The sequence below is a fragment of the Pan paniscus genome, chromosome 4 (assembly GCF_029289425.2).
Source record: "Pan paniscus chromosome 4, NHGRI_mPanPan1-v2.0_pri, whole genome shotgun sequence".
Lineage (NCBI taxonomy): Eukaryota > Metazoa > Chordata > Mammalia > Primates > Hominidae > Pan > Pan paniscus.
The window spans coordinates 122,417,611-122,434,779 of record NC_073253.2 but is presented as its reverse complement, the minus strand read 5'-3'; positions in this window follow the sequence as shown (position 1 = coordinate 122,434,779).

Here is a 17,169-nt window from a genome sequence, read left to right as displayed (position 1 = left end):
TATATGATTCCACTTATGTGAGGTTCCTAGAGTAATCAAATTCATAGAGACAAAAAGTAAAATGGTGGTTGCCAGGGACAGGAAGAAAGGGGAATGGAAAACCTCCATTCTACTTCTTGTCTCTATAAATCTGATTACTGTAGGAACCTCACAAAAATGGAATCATATGAATATTTGTCTTTTTGTGGCAAGCATATTTAATAGGTACAGAGTATCAGTTTCACAAGATGAAAAGACTTCTGTGGATCCATGGTAATGATGGTTGCACAACAGTGTGAATGCAATTAATGCCACTAAACTGTACACTTAAAAATGGTTCAGACGATAAACTTTAATGTGTGTTTTACTGCATTTTTAAAATACAAAATATTGCACATCAGATCATTGAAAGAACATTTCAGAGTAACTTCTGGCTTTCTACATTTCCAACCTGGTCCTCTGTTACTGCTCAGATACTTCAGGCATGGGATGCTGTAGGGCAGTGTTTCTGGACCCACACCTTCAGGTCATGATGCCACGGTGGACAAAAGAAGATTCCTGGAATATATTTCCTCACCAAATGGCTGGGAACAGTTTCACTACACACAGAAGCGGTTGTGACGCTCGTAACTATAGTCCACTAGATGCAAACTAAAGGCATTCTCAGTTCAATTTCCTCTTACTTGGATCCCAGAGATGCCCCTACTTTTTCTGCCCCCACCCAACACAAGGGAAGTATGACACAGATAAAGTTGGGCTGGAAAGAAGCAGTGATCAAAACTGATAGTGATGAAAATGTGTTAATTATAACATGAATTTTACAAAAATAGAAGAACCTGTGAACATACGTCTAGCATGTTTCCTGGGATGTTGGAAGTGGCCATGCAGATGCAGGGCCCTGAAGGGTCAGCTGCATTGATTTCTCAGTAAATCCTTCTCTGAAAGTCCATTCCGCTGTAAAATCCTTTCTATTTCAGGAGCACTCTCGCTTGTTTTGTTCTCACATGATATGTGAACTACCAGGTCAAAATTCTTTGTACAATAATCTTTTTGGATAGACATTCTATATCACTTTTTATATTCTATCCAAATATTCCTAGTCTTTTTAACTTGTGTTTGTAGTTATTGTTTTTCAAATATTTTGTTGTGCCTGCATCTGTGTGATCTATCATGCATTGTGAACTACTTGAAAACAAGAAATATTCCTATCATGAAACTCAGTAGAATACTACAGGCAATCACATGCTTCATAAATCTATTTGGACAAGATAATGCATGTGTGTGGTGTGTGATGAGTGTGTGTGTAGCAGGGATCTGCTCTGAAAGCTTAACAAGTTGTCCAAATCCATCTTCAGTTGTGGGATCCAGAGCCAGATACAGAACTTTGGCCAGGGTTTTTAAATTTTGCTTTTTATTTTATTTTGGGTTTTTATTTTATTTGCTTTTGTGTTTACTACACAAGTGCATATACATCTGTGTCAGTTAGAAATTTAGTTCAACTTTGAGTAGTGAGACCTAAACAAAGAGTGACTTAACTAAGATAGATTTATTTCTTTGTCATGTGGTAAATCCAATGGTGAGCAGTTCAGGGCTGGCATAAGAGCTCCATACTGTCACCAGGAATCCAGGCTCCTTTCAGCTCTCTGTTTCAACAGTACTGGCCCTTATCCTCACACTTACAAGTTGGTTGCTGGAGCATCAGCCCTTTGCAGGCCATCACATGTGCATTCTTGGCAGAAAGAAGGAGAAAAGAGGTGGGGAGGCAAGCAACATGCCTCCTGGGGGCCTGTTTCCTTTTTAGGAGTATTCCCGGAAGTTCTGCTAAACCACTTCTGCCTGTATCTTATTAGCCACCCCTAGCTGCAAGAAGTGAGATGGGGGAATATTTGGAAATGTGGTCCTTCACTGGATACATGTCTACCTAGAATGAAAATTGAGACTTTGACACCACAGAGAAGGATGGGTATTGGGTGGGTCTGCTGCAACACCCTGGGCTCTCTGGCCCTAAGCAGACTGTGGAGAGAGCATGGGCTGCCTCTTGCATCTCCATTCTCCCTCCACTCCACTTAGAAGCCATCTTCCTGCTTCAAAATAGAGCCAGACACTGAGCAATGAAGCAATAAATGATGAGAAATTTTAAACGCTCCCTTTCTGTATTAGGCCGTTCTCACATTGCTACAAAGATATACCTGGCTGGGCGTGGTGGCTCATGCCTGTAATCCCAGCACTTTGGGAGGCTGAGGCCAAGGTGGGTGGATCACCTGAGATCAGGAGTTCGAGACCAACCTGGCCAACATGGTGAAACCCTGTCTCTACTAAATACAAAAATTAGCTGGGCGTGATGGCAGGCGCCTGTAATCCCAGCTACCCGGGAGGCTGAGGCATGAGAATCACTTGAACCTGGGAGATGGAGGTTGCATTGAGCTGACGTGGCACCACTGCACTCCAGCCTGGGTGACAAGAGCAAGACTCTGTCTCAAAAAAAAAAAAAAAAAAAAACCATATATATATATAGAGAGAGAGAGAGAGAGAGACTGGGTAATTTATAAAGAAAAAGGTTTAATTGGCTTTTGGTTCCATAGGGTGTACAGGAAGCATGATGCCGGCATCTACCCAGCTTCTGGGGAGGCCTTAGGAAACATAATCATGGCAGAAGGTGAAGGGGGAGAAGGCATGTCACGTGGCTGGAGCAACGAGACAGAGAGACAGAGAGAGAGAGAGAGAGAGAGAAGGTGCTATACACTTATAAACAATCAGATCTTGTGAGAACTCTATCACGATCATGAGGACAGTACCAACAGGATACCACTCATGAGAAATCCATCATTCAATGTGAAATTTGGTGGGGACACAGATTCAAACAATATTACTTTCCCAGGAATTTGTGTTTTAACCAGGAGCAAAGCCTTGAACTAGAGAAATAAAGTCATCTTCATATATATTCAAGTATCAATAAGTAAGATATGTGTGATTGGGTCTGGTGGGAGGGAAAGGTTTTCTCTTGTCAGATCATACAGACGATGTTTCTGTTTTGCTGCTTCTTTTTTTCTTTTAATGTGCCTGTTTTCATTTCAGTGTATCCCTGAGCACTAATGGTGAATGTTACCCACTATGAATCCTACCGTTTTTGCTTTTTGTTTGCACATGGCTAGTCATTCTCCTGATTGTAACTATGTAGTGCATATTTTCTCCCCCAAATGGGTGAAAGTCTTTCTAACACTAATACTAATTGTGCTTAGTGCTCACAGGTTTTATTGGAGGTTTAGCATTCACACAGCAGTTGAGGAGGCATGGTGACAAAGTGCTTTTCATTTTGTGTTGTGGTTACTCAATAACAAGCCTGCTTCAGCACACACTTATGCAGTACATGAGAGATGGTGGGTGACTTTTTATTCCACTAAGTCTGTCAAGTGGGCATTAAGCAGAAAATGAGGTTTAGTTTCCCATGCTGCAGTAAAACATATGCTTTAAAGAGGAATACAATTGCCTTTGAATTACTCTTCCTTCATTTTGTGTACTACGGGGTCTTCAGGCAAATATTTCTGCAAATAGTCTTTCAGAAAGGGTGGAAATAACTGACATTTGTAGAGCCTGTTCTGGTTTATAAGCCATTTTTATATTTATTGTCAGAGCCTAATTTCTCTACTCTCAGATGCTAGCAAGCAGGGAACTGAGTTTCACAGTTTTGAGATGGCCTCTGGGACATAGCTTTTGATCTCCCTTACCTCTAGAATGGCTACCGGCAGTTTTAATAATGTCCTAAATCACAGGCTTCCAGAAATAATAACAAACTTACCATTACCTGATCTTTTTCTACCCAAAAATAATGCTATTCCCTTTGAAGCAAATAGCTCTCTACCAGGGCAAGTCAGCAAGGAAATGCTCATTACAGAATGGAGAGGGATGTCACAGGGTAAGGATAATTCCTTTCCACCATATTTCATTCTTTCCTCTGTTCTTATTCCATGGCAGCCTGACTCAATATACTATGCTAGACCAAAAAATGCACTTATGTTTCTTTGGGCCATCAATAAATCAATCAGCGAACCTCAGAGTAGACAGAAAACATTAAAGATTATTAAGATCAACCAGCCAGATCTGTACTAGTCGTCGTAGAAAGGGGTAAATTTAATCTTCTAGAGGGAGCAAAAGGATCAGGAGTTCAAGTTCCCAGGGACAACAGGCAGCCAATGTCATAGTTAATAGGACCTGGGTCCAGCCCACCTCCCATCTTACCTTCTGAACATTTGAACACTCAGCCTATTACAATGCTCAAGCATCTCTCACCTTTAAAAAAAGAAAAAGAAATGAAATGAAATGATCTCTTAGATTCCGATCACTCAAGCCCAATAGCTTTCAAACCTTTCTCACCCAAAAATTTCCTTACAGCATCCCATAGTCATTGTCACCACTTCCTCACCTCCCATATAATCCTCAACCTATTGACACCTGGTCTATTCCCATCAGTGCTCTCCAAGTACCCTCATCCTCATCTCCAATTAAATCCTATTGACAAACCCAATGAACATTCTTCAGTCATTTAATTGCAAGGCTGTAGCATTTGGCATGTTGAATCCTTTTACTCTTTTGAGGGCTGTGACACTGTACTCCCCTGGCTTCCTCATGCCTCCCTCTGGTTTGCTCTGATGCCTTCCCAAGCTGCTTTTCCAGATTCCCATCTTGGTTCCTGCACTCCTTTCTCTCTACACCTCCCTGAGTTAGCTTACTCCTTTCCTGGTTTTCAACTACTACTTTTGTGCTGATTCTTCTTTAATGTGCACCTCTCACCCAGATTTCTCCCCCAGCTTGACTCAGATACCACTTTCCTAAAAAACGCACTTCCATTGAGTTGCTTAAATACGTGGTCTTCTCTCAAACCATCTTCCTTCCCTGCCCCATTTTTCATCTAATGTTTCTACCATCCACTCTTTCACCCAAGCTAGAAAGCCTAGAGGATCCTCTCTACTCTTCATCAACCTGACATTTAATCTACATATTTCTTGATTCATCTCTTCTCTTTACTCCTAAGATTATGTCTTTAGTTCATAACTCTGTCACCTCTTGCCTAAACAACTGCCACATCTCTGAACTGATTGCCATACTTGCATATTTTCCTGCCAGGGTGCTTTATCTGAGATGAACATTTAAGCAACAGGTAACATTCAAGATCCTTACTGTGCCACAAAGACTCTCAGTGCCTTAATCCCAACTTTTTGTATCCAGTCTCACCATTCCATTCTGTTATGTCCTTTATGCTCCAGGAAAATGGAGCTGCTGGCAGTACCCAGGACTTACTGTTGTGGTCTTCATTTACACGCTGGGTGCTCTGCTTGGAACACTCTGCCCACCTCCTCCTTTCCCCTCTTTTTCATCTAGTTTAATAGCACTCAGGCTTTAGAAATGATCAGGGGAAACCTCCTCCAGGAAACCATTGCTCACACCCAAAGTGGGTTAGTTGCCTTTCCTGGGTGTCCTCATAATAATCCCTGCATATTTCTACCCCAGAACTATCTCCATTCTACCTGTTATTTCCTTTTAAAATTTGTTTGTGCACACAGGTGAATTCACTGTGAAACTAATGAAGATTTAGGGTCTTCACTTGCATAGACCCCTTCCAAGGCTCTTAGCTAAATATATATAATATTGCAATTTTTTTCTTAATGAGGGCCCCAAATTTGTACAAGCCACAGGTCCCTCAAAATTCGGATCCATCCCTTTTGGGGGTCTATTTATCTTCTAGTCAGTAAATTCTATAAGGGCAGAGCCTATGTCTTATTTATCTTTGTATCAACTACATACATGAGGCACTTAATAGTTGGTTGTTGAATGAATGAAGGACCCAAAAGTCTAATGCAAGATTGAAAATGAAGGAAAAGACCAACAATGGGTGCAAGCTGTGGCAAAGGTGGAAGCAGAAGTCCACAACGAGCGGTAATCTGAGAACAGCCAAGAGGAGGACATTATCCAGGATGCCAGGGTCAGAGCAAGGCAGTCAATCAGATCTCACACAGGGAGAAAGGGTCAGAAGCCAAGCAGGCAAACACAGGCCTGGAATGTGCAGATACTGGTGGGCAGTGCAGAGGAGTAGGTCCAAGTCCATGCCAATGGCCAGGAACCAGAGGAGCAAGACAAAGCTAGCAGGAACACGGAAACAAAACAGCAACAACAAGCAAGCACTTCGTGCATCGTTCATGGTTCTTCTATAGTTCTTCGGCTACACAAACCATCCCGGGATAGCCAGGGCAAAGGCAGGGTAGGGGTTCATAACACCCAGCCAAGTGATGGAGCATGAAGGGGACAAAGGATTCTGACTACTAATGTGTTTCCCACTTGGATTGCTGTCCAGGGAATATCTATGTCCAAACCTGAGCACCTACTTAAAATTAAATGATGAAAACACTGCTGAGTTTACAAAGCCCTTTAAAAAAAAAAAAAAAAGGAATAAATAAAAATTCTGTGATCTATTCTGTTTTGAGGTATTCCTTTAAAGATTTGCTTTCAATGATGTGACAATAAATGGTTATGTTGCAGTATGAAATCAGGACAGCAGTTATGTAAAGGAGGCAAAAATTATTTCATTAAAATGCATAGAGGGAGAAGCAATGGATTATAGTATAGATCATGCTAGAGATGAGCAGATTACTGAGCACCAGGCACACAAGGGAGACAGATTAATGAAAAATAAATAAAGGAGCTTCAGAAAAACAGCATGAAGCTGAACACTGGTCTGCTGCATATCATAAAATATGAGCCCAAAGGTGAGTGGAAAATCATTTCATTTGGAATGTTGAGTTGAAAGTTAATGTTATTTGCTTCTTTTCATATTCTCCATTGCATTTGTTTACCTTTTAGATAATTAAAGATAATTTTTAATAATAGGAAACCTCAACATAGTGGAACATCTAATGCAAGCTGCTTACCCTGGAAAAACGTCAAGGGCGTTGGTACAGTTTTCTGAATGGTATGGATAATCACTGAAACTTGTAAATTAAAAAACTGACCCTTCTTGTCATGACTTCATTATGTGTTTTTCCTGAAGATCTTCATGGTTGTTACTTTGAAGGGGAGGCCACTTAAAGCATTAGGAGAAGAACAAAATTTGGAGTCAGATGATGCAGGGTTCATAAGCCAAAACTACTTAACATTCATAGTGTGTGATTAAAACAAATCACCAAGTGTCTTTGAGCTTCAATTTTTGGCAGGGAAAAAAATGACACCTGTCTTAATTAACTCAGAGTTTTCAGTGCATCTCAAATGATATAAGGAAAAACAGGGTTTTTTTATTATTATACTTTAAGTTGTAGGGTACATGTGCACAATGTGCAGGTTTGTTACATATGTATACATGTGCCATGTTGGTGTGCTGCACCCATTAACTGGTCATTTAACATTAGGTATATCTCCTAATGCAATCCCTCCCCCCTCCCCCCACCCCACAACAGGCCCTGGTGTGTGATGTTCCCCTTTCTGTGTCCATGTGTTCTCATTGTTCACTTCCCACCTATGAGTGAGAACATGTGGTGTTTGGTTTTTTGTCCTTGCAATAGTTTGCTGAGAATGGTTTCCAGCTTCATCCATGTCCCTACAAAGGACATGAACTCATCCTTTTTTATGGCTGCATAGTATTCCATGGTGTATATGTGCCACATTTGCTTAATCCAGTCTATCATTGTTGGACATTTGGGTTGGTTCCAAGTCTTTGCTATTGTGAATAGTGCCGCTATAAACATACGTGTGCATGTGTCTTTATAGCAGCATGATTTATAGTCCTTTGGGTATATACCCAGTAATGGGATGGCTGGGTCAAATGGTATTTCTAGTTCTAGATCCCTGAGGAATCGCCACACCAACTTCCACCATGGTTGAACTAGTTTACAGTCCCACCAACAGTGTAAAAGTGTTCCTATTTCTCCACATCCTTTCCAGCACCTGTTGTTTCCTGATTTTTTAATGATCGCCATTCTAACTGGTGTGAGATGGTATCTCATTGTGGTTTTGATTTGCATTTCTCTGATGGCCAGTGATGATGAGCATTTTTTCATGTGTTTTTTGGCTGCATAAATGTCTTCTTTTGAGAAGTGTCTGTTCATATCCTTTGCCCACTTTTTGAAGGGGTTGTTTGTTTTTTTCTTGTAAATTTGTTTGAATTCATTGTAGATTCTGGATATTAGCCCTTTGTCAGATGAGTAGATTGCAAAAATTTTCTCCCGTTCTGTAGGTTGCCTGTTCACTCTGATGGTAGTTTCTTTTGCTGTGCAGAAGCTCTTTAGTTTAATTAGATCCCATTTGTCAATTTTGGCTTTTGTTGCCATTGCTTTTGGTGTTTTAGACATGAAGTCCTTGCCCATGCCTATATCCTGAATGGTAATGCCTAGGTTTTCTTCTAGAGTTTTTATGGTTTTAGGTCTAACATGTAAGTCTTTAATCCATCTTGAATTAATTTTTGTATAAGGTGTAAGGAAGGGATCCAGTTTCAGCTTTCTACATATGGCTAGCCAGTTTTCCCAGCACCATTTATTAAATAGGGAATCCTTTCCCCATTTCTTGTTTTTGTCAGGGTTGTCAAAGATCAGATAGTTGTAGATATGTGGCATTATTTCTGAGGGTTCTGTTCTGTTCCATTGATCTATGTCTCTGTTTTGGTGCCAGTACTATGCTGTTTTGGTCACTGTAGGCTTGTAGTATAGTTTGAAGTCAGGTAGCATGATGCCTCCAGCTTTGTTCTTTTGGCTTAGGATTGACTTGGCGATGCGGGCTCTTTTTTGGTTCCATATGAACTTTAAAGTAGTTTTTTCTAATTCTGTGAAGAAAGTCATTGGTAGCTTGATGGGGATGGCATTGAATCTATAAATTACCTTGGGCAGTATGGCCATTTTCACAATATTGATTCTTCCTACCCATGAGCATGAAATGTTCTTCCATTTCTTTGTATCCTCTTTTATTTCCTTGAGCAGTGGTTTGTAGTTCTCCTTGAAGAGGTCCTTCACGTCCCTTGTAAGTTGGATTCCTAGGTATTTTATTCTCTTTGAAGCAATTGTGAATGGGAGTTCACTCATGATTTGGCTCTCTGTTTGCCTGTTATTGGTGTATAAGAATGCTTGTGATTTTTGCACATTGATTTTGTATCCTGAGACTTTGCTGAAGTTGCCTATCGGTTTAAGGAGATTTTGGGCTGAGACGATGGAAAAATAGTTTTTAAGAAGCTGTACAAACATAAATTGTAAACTATATATAACAAATTCTATCCAGTTTCATCTGGGTGTGAGTTTCATGCTAATTGAAGAATAAGAAAGCACACAGCAACCACCTGAAAATTACACCCACTATTTATGTGTCGATACTGACAGCATAAGACAGGTAGTGACTATTTTTTAAAATGGTATTAGTTTCTGATTATTTACTTAATCATTTTTAAATTAGGCTTATAATTTCTATAATGTGTAAGGTTAAACAAGTCACCTTTTTTGGATTTAATAAGCTACATTATTTTTGATAATTATATATGCTTCTGAACATTTATATGCTTAATCAGTGGCTTAAAAGTTTTAAGGCAGGTAAAAATAGCTGAATTATATGCAAAAGCTCTGAAAAAAATGTAGAAAACTGCTAGCAACTATAAGATGGAAATAAAACTCTGTGAAAACAAACAATGAAAAATAAGAATGATACTGTGACAATTCCCTATATTGGAGCAGCCCTCCATGGTTCATGAACCTCTTTCCCTGAGGGGAAACTTAGAAGAAGGAGGTTAATGGGGAGAACTACCCCTGTCATTGCTGCATTTGTCCTTGGGGCTACAACTAGTAATCACCATGTCCCTTCTCCACTCTCATTCTAACTTCCCCTCACTCTCAGCTATCACCTCTGTAGGTCTAGGTGGCTTATCTGAATGTAGGACCCAAATGTTTATTCCTGAGGGCTCTGAGCCGCTGGTAGTAATACTCTTCTCAGGCCAGAGCAGCTGCACATATTTGTTTACATTTATAATTGGGTAAGGAAGTACCAAGAGGTGTCTAAGTATATAGTCTGGGTTCCACATGTTTTCCTCCCTCCCCCACATATAAAAGTAGCCCTAGGCCGGGTGTGGTGGCTCATACCTGTAATCCCAGCACTTTGGGAGGCCGAGGCAGTCGGATCACAAGGTCAGGAGTTCGAGACCATCCTGGCTAACACGGTGAAACCTCGTCTCTACTAAAATACAAAAAAAATTAGCCGGGCGTACGTGGTGCATGCCTGTAGTCCCAGCTACTCGGGAGGCTGAGGCAGGAGAATGGCATAAAACCCGGGAGGCGGAGCTTGCAGTGAGCCGAGATCGCGCCACTGCACTCCAGCCTGGGAGACAGAATGAGACTCCATCTCAAAAAAAAAAAAAAAAAAAAAAGTAGCCCTACCTCCATCTGATTAGGGACAATTACCCCTGCCAAAATAGTGACTTCTGCTTTGTCTCCTGGTTTCTAAACACAGAGAGTCCAAAGGGCCAAGAACAATGATAGCTTGTAGTTCAATGGGATCCCAGCTGTGTCCCCTGGCAAGAGTATGCCCCCTTTGTGGACCAGAACCTCTAACCTTGCAAAACCCAGAGTTGTAGGGATGAAAAGCAATGTTTCCCAAGGCGAGTACTGAGTGTGATGGTAACTGGGAACATTCCTGCTTCAACTCCTTGTGATATGGTTTGGCTGTGTCCCCACTCAAATCTTATCTTGAATTGTACCTTCCATAATCCCCACATGGTGTGGGTGTTGTGGGAAGGACCCCATGGGAGGTAATTCAATCATGGAGGTGGGTTTTTCCCATGCTGTTCTCATGATAGCAAATAAGTCTGTGAGATCTGATGGTTTTCTAAAGGGCAGTTCCGCTGCACATGCGCTGTTGCCTGCTGCCATATAAGGCATGCCTTTGCTCCTTCTTCACCTTCCACCATGATTGTGAGGCCTCCCCAGCCATATGGAACTATGAGTCCATTAAACCTCTTTTCTTTATAAATTACCCAGTCTATGGTATTTCTTCATAACAGTATGAGAATAGACTAATACAGTAAATAGGTACCAGGTGCTACTATAAGGATACCTGAAAATGTGGACATGACTTTGGAACTGAGTAACAGGCAGAGATTGGAACAGTTTGAAGGGCTCAGAAGAAGATAGGAAAACGTGGGAACATTTGAAACTTCTGGGCTTGGACAGTTCAGAAGGCAAGAAGATGTGGGGAAGTTTGGAACCTCCTAGAGACTTGTTGAATGGCTTAGCTTTGACCAAAATCTTGATATGATATAGACAATAAAGTCCAGGCTGAGGTGGTCTCAGATGGAGATGAGGAACTTTTTGGGAACTGGAGTTAAGGTCATTCTTGCTATGCAAAGAAACTGGCAGCATTTTGCCACTGCTCTAGAGATCTGAGGAACTTTGAACTCCAGAGAGATGATTTAGGGTGTCTGGCAGAAGAAATTTCTGGTGGCAAAGCATTCAAGAGGAACCAGAGCATAAAAATTTGAAAAATTTGGAGACTGACGATGCTATAGAAAAGAAAACCCCATTTTCTGGAGAGAAATTCAAGCCAGCTGCAGAAATTTGCATAAGTAACAAGGAGCCAAATGTTAATCACCAAGACAATGGGGGAAAATATCTCTAGGACATGTCAGAAACCTTCACAGCAGTCCCTCCATCACAGGCCCCAAGGCCTAGGAGGGAAAAATGGTTTCCTGGGCCAGCTGCAGGTCCCTACTACTGTGTGTAGCTTCAGGACTTGGTACCCTGCATCCCAGCTGCTTCAGCTGTGACTTAAAGGGGCCAAGGTATAGCTTAGGCCATTGTTCCAGAGGATGCAAGCTCCAAGCCTTGGTAGCTTTCACATGGTATTGGTCCTGTGGGTGCATAGAAGACAAGAAATGAGGTTTGGGAACCTCTGCCTAGATTTCAGATCATATATGGAAATGCCTGGATGTCTGGGCAGAAGTTTGCTGCAGGGGCAGATTCCTCATGGAGAACTTCTGCTAGGGCAGTGCGGAAGGGAAATGTGGGGTTGGAGCCCCTACACAGAGTCCCCACTGGATCACTGCCTAGTGGAGCTATAAGAAACCAGCCACCATCCTCCAGACCCCAGAATGGTAGATCCACTGACAGCTTACACTGTGCACCTGGAAAAGCCACAGACACTCAACGCCAGCCATGAAAGCAGCCAGAAGGGAGGCTATACCCTGCAAAACCACAGGGGCAGAGCTGCCCAAGGCCATGGGAGCCGACCTCTTGCATCAGCGTGACCTGGATGTGAGAAATGGAGTCAAAGGAGATCATTTTGGAACTTTAAGGTTTAATGACTGCTCTATTGGATTTCAGATTTGCATGAGGCCTGTAACCTCTTTGTTTTGGCCAATTTATTCATTTGGAAAGGGTGTATTTACCCAATGCCTGTACCCCCATTGTATCCAGGAAGTAATTAACTTGCTTTTTGATTTTACAGTCTCATAAGCGGAAGAGATTTGCCTTGTCTCTGATGAGACTTTGGACTTGGACTTTTGAGTTAATGCTAGAATTAGCTAATACTTTGGGAGACTTTGGAAGGGCATGATTGTGTTTTGAAAAGTCAGGAGATGAGATTTGGGAGGGGCCAGAGGCAGAATGATATGGTTTGGCTGTGTTCCCATCCAAATCTCATCTTGAATTGTAGCTCCCATAATCTCCACGTGTCATGAGAGGGGCCCATTGGGAGGTAATTAAATCATGGGGGTGGGTTTTTCCCATGCTATTCCCATGATAGTTAATAAGTCTCAAGAGATCTGACAGTTTTATAAAGGGCAGTTCTCCTGCACACACACTCTTGCCTGCCACCATGTAAGTCATGCCTTTGCTCCTCCTTCACCTTCCATCATGATTGTGAGGCCTCCCCAGCCACGTGGAACTGTGAGTCCACTAAACCTCTTTTTCTTTATAAATTACCCAGTCTTGGGTATGTCTTCACAGCAGTATGAGAACAGACTAATACACCTTGGTTTCAGGATCCATGTATTCTTGCTACTGGGGACATGGCCTCATATAAAGCTATCTAATTTGGTGCATGTAATACTTCTGGAACTATGGCATTTCTTCCTTGGAAAATTTTGCCTCCAAAGCAGCACTTCATGTGGCCCTTCAGTTTCTAAGCTCTACAAAAGCAATTCCTTCTATATGGTGCAATTTCTGATATTTCCATTGGATCCCAGTGTCATATGCCCAATCCTTCAATTCCTTTACTGTGAAGGTAAAGGACAGATGCTATGTTGTGTAGAATTCCATGCCTGTGGATCAAGCATTGTAGAAGCCCCTGGATAGTGTTGCTGGCTAAGACCCTGAGGGAAGGAAAAGCAAACTCATACCAGGAACAGGTAGAATAAATATCTGATCCTGAGAAGACAAACCACTGATAGCTCCAGGATAGAAGGGGTCCAGTGTAGCAAACTTGCCCCAACTAGCGGTCTCCTTGAGGAATGGTGTCATGTCGGTTGTTCAGCATTCATCTATGTTCTGACAGATTGGGCATTCAAACAATGTAGTGGCTAGGTAAGTCTTGGTAACTGGAAGCCCTACTTTTGGGCCCATGTGCGGCCTATTTCTCTGCCACCATAGTCATTCCACTCATGTGCCCATTGAGCCACTTTCATGATGGCCAACGATGGCATTAATTGGTTGAGTAATTTTGTCTATTTGGTTTTCAGGACTTTTCTGTGGTGAGTGCTTTCTGGTGTGCATTAATGTGTGATATAAAAGTCTTCACACTTGAGGCCCATCCCATATGTCCATCCACATGCCTCTACCCCAGGCTTCTTTGTCTCTAATCTCCCAGTTGTTTGTCTTTTTTGCCCCTGACCAGCTGTGGCCACTCTTCTTCCACATGTAGTGAATGACCGGATGCACCACTTACAGCTTCACCCATTAGGAGGATCTCCATTCATTACTGTCTTTCAAAGCCACCCTTTTGACTGGATATAATGCAGGAACTGTCTTTTTTTTTTTTTTTTTTTTTTTTTTTTTTGGCTTGCACTAATTTATTGAGCCAGCCCATCTGTAAATCAAGTTTAAGGCTTTTCATCCTCTTTGAGATGAAATATATAAGATCCTCTCATACGACCATAAATGTGAGCTGGGACAGGGATGCTGGTGCAATTATGATAGGTGACAGCAGATCTGGACCACCTGCTCATACAGCTGATTCATGCCATTTTAGTTCTGCATGGGTTGAATCTTAGGTGCACAATTTCCATCTTAAGAGGCATTGTTGCTGGTTCCCCGTGACTTCATAATACATGGTCACTTGGTACCATGTAGTCAAGTATCCTATTTCAATCAGGACACTGTAATATGCCAATGTCTTAGTTCATTTCATGCTGCTATAACAGAATATCTGAGACTGGGTAATTTATAAAGAACAGAGATTTATTTCTTACAGTTTGGAAGGCTGGGAAGTCCAAGGTTGAGAGGACTACAACCTGGCAAGGACCTTCTTGCTGCATCCCATGGTGGAAAGTGGAAGGGCAAAAGAGCAAAGACTTGTGCAAAAGAGCGAAAGGTGCTGAACTCATCCTTTTGTAAAAACCCACTCCTGCAAAGTAAACCCACTCCTGATATAATGACATTATGAGGGCATAGCCCTCATGACCATCACCTCATAAAGGACCCACCTCTCAATGCTGTTGCACTGGGGACTAGGTTTCTAATGCGTAAACTTTGAGATACATTCAAACCATAGAAGCCAGAACCATTCTCAAAATAACTGTGTAATTTTCTACTGAGATGGCATAGCCTTGCTACAGAATTCCAGGGCCCTTCTTCGTGATTCTCCCTCTGGGTCTTGCCATAAATCCCATGCTGAATCTTTTCCTACTACCAACACCTCCAACTCCAGCGGCTATATCATACGGCCCTAGCAGTAGAGCTGTGATACAAGCAGCTTGGATCCCCTAGCCCAATACATGGGCCAGAGCAGGAGTCCTATGAAATGTGCTGCCTCTGGAACCCATTTGGTTGCTATATTTCTTTCTTTATTGTAGAGGATATACAATGCAATCACTTGTCTTTTACTTTAGAGGGGATATCCTGGCATACCCCTGACCATCAGACTTCCAAAAAACTTTACTTAAATTGTAGGTACCTGAATCTTCATAAGGTTTATTTTCCTATCTCTGAAAAATATGTTCTTAACAAAGGCTTCCAACATACTAGCAACCTATTGCTTGTCCTGCCAAATCAACATGATGTCATCAATATAAGATCAATGTAACAATCTGCAGAATGGTCAGGTGGTCCGGATGTCTTCAGATTATACTATGGTAAAGAGTAGGAGACGTAACATAGCCTTGGGGCAAAACTCTAGATAAATAATGTCCATCCCACAATCTGAACTATTTCTGATCCCCTTTTCTGGTTGCAATAGAAAATATTTCACCAAGTCAATGGCCATATACCATGTAGCTGAGGATTTATTAATCTCCTCCAGTCATAAAAACATGACCAAAATAACAGCAGCAACTGGGGCTACTATTTGATTGAATCTGTGCTAGTCTGCAGTCTTTCTGCAGGATCCATCCAGGTTGAGTAGGACCCAGATTGGTGAATTAAATAGAGATGATTGAGAGTATCACCCCTGCAGTATTTAGGTCTTTAGTGGTGGTACTAATCTCCACCCTTCCCCAGGATGTGAAATTAGTTTTGATTTACACTCTTGGCCATGGAGGAGTGGGAGTTTTAAAGGCTTCTACTTAACCTTTCCCACCATGATAGTGCTTATCCCATAGCCAAGGATCCGATGTGGGAGTTACTCCACTGGTAAGTATATCAGTTCTGGTAATGTACTCAGACACCAGAGAAATAACCACTGGGCATGACTGCAGACCCATAAGCCAGCTGGAAGCCAGACATTAAACAGGACTATATTTTCTGTCTCACTTGCCTCCACTCTAACAAAGGGGGCTACAATGATGCTTTGGAGCTCCGGGTGTCAATTTACACCTTATATACATAGACCTCAAAATGTCTAAGTATTCCTCTTTCCCCAGTGTACAGTCACCCAAGTAAATGGCCATGGGTCTTTTTGAAGAAGGATTAGAAGAGACATCGCAGCATATTCTGGCTGCAGTATTGCAAGGTCCTTCTTCCTGGGGGTCCAGCCACTCTTCAGTCAGTGAGCTCTAGTTTTGAAAACTGGCTAAGATCCAAGAACAGAGGAAGAACTTTTTTATTGGAGAATCACCTTCATGCTCCTGCTGTTCTATTCTTATCTTCTGATTAAAGACGTTCAGCAGCGCCTTTATTGGCTGCCTGTCTATTCTGTCCCTAAAGATACCCTGCTTTATTAACTGTCTTCACAACCGAATGCATGTCAAGCCCCCTTGACTGCACCTCTAACCTTGCTAATCATTATAGTTATTATGACCTCCCAGCTTCAGGCAGTTAGATACCAACATCTGACCTCTCTTGAGGTCGGAGAAGGGATTATTACCATGATTGTTAATGAGCCCTGCCCTGGGACCCACCTGCCCTACCATCTACCCTGACCTGCCGTGGAGGCTCTCCACTGGGCTTAGCAAAGCTGGTGCCATCTCACTGGCACATTCCTGATTGCCATGGTGAGTGGTGTGCCCTCTAGACCTTCCCATGGAACATAATTCTCCAGTAGGTCTTATGGTCTCACATAATATATTCATTCCATCTGGCCCATTTTCCTAAGGCTTTTTATTTCTTCCTCTACTAGCTGTCGGAAAAACTCTGCTATTTTCACTTTTCTTCTCGTGGGCCATTGCTTCCTGCCGATTTCTAGGAGTCACCCCAGCAGCAATTCCGCCCCATCTCCTAGGATCCTTGCCAGCGTGTTATATTTCATGTCCTGAGAAAGATCCCCCCAGTCAATGAATTCTGGTTTAAACAATCCTTTGCCTGGTTCCCTTAATGAAGGCCCCACAGAATCCAATCCCAGTGATATTCCTGTGAATCCTGCTGGTACAGGACAGGCAATATTTGCAGCTCCTTCAGGGTATAATCTCTTTTCTCCCTTATTAGGTCTCATATATCTCCAGCCAGATTATGCTTGGATTTAACCCAAGTTGTGGATCTAACAGCCAGGAGAGGAGATGGGGGCAAGTGCTAGTGTGACCAGGGAGGGGTGGGCCACCCCTGTAGGCTCTGAGGATTCAAGGTTTCTGCAGAGCCACAATTCTTAGGGACA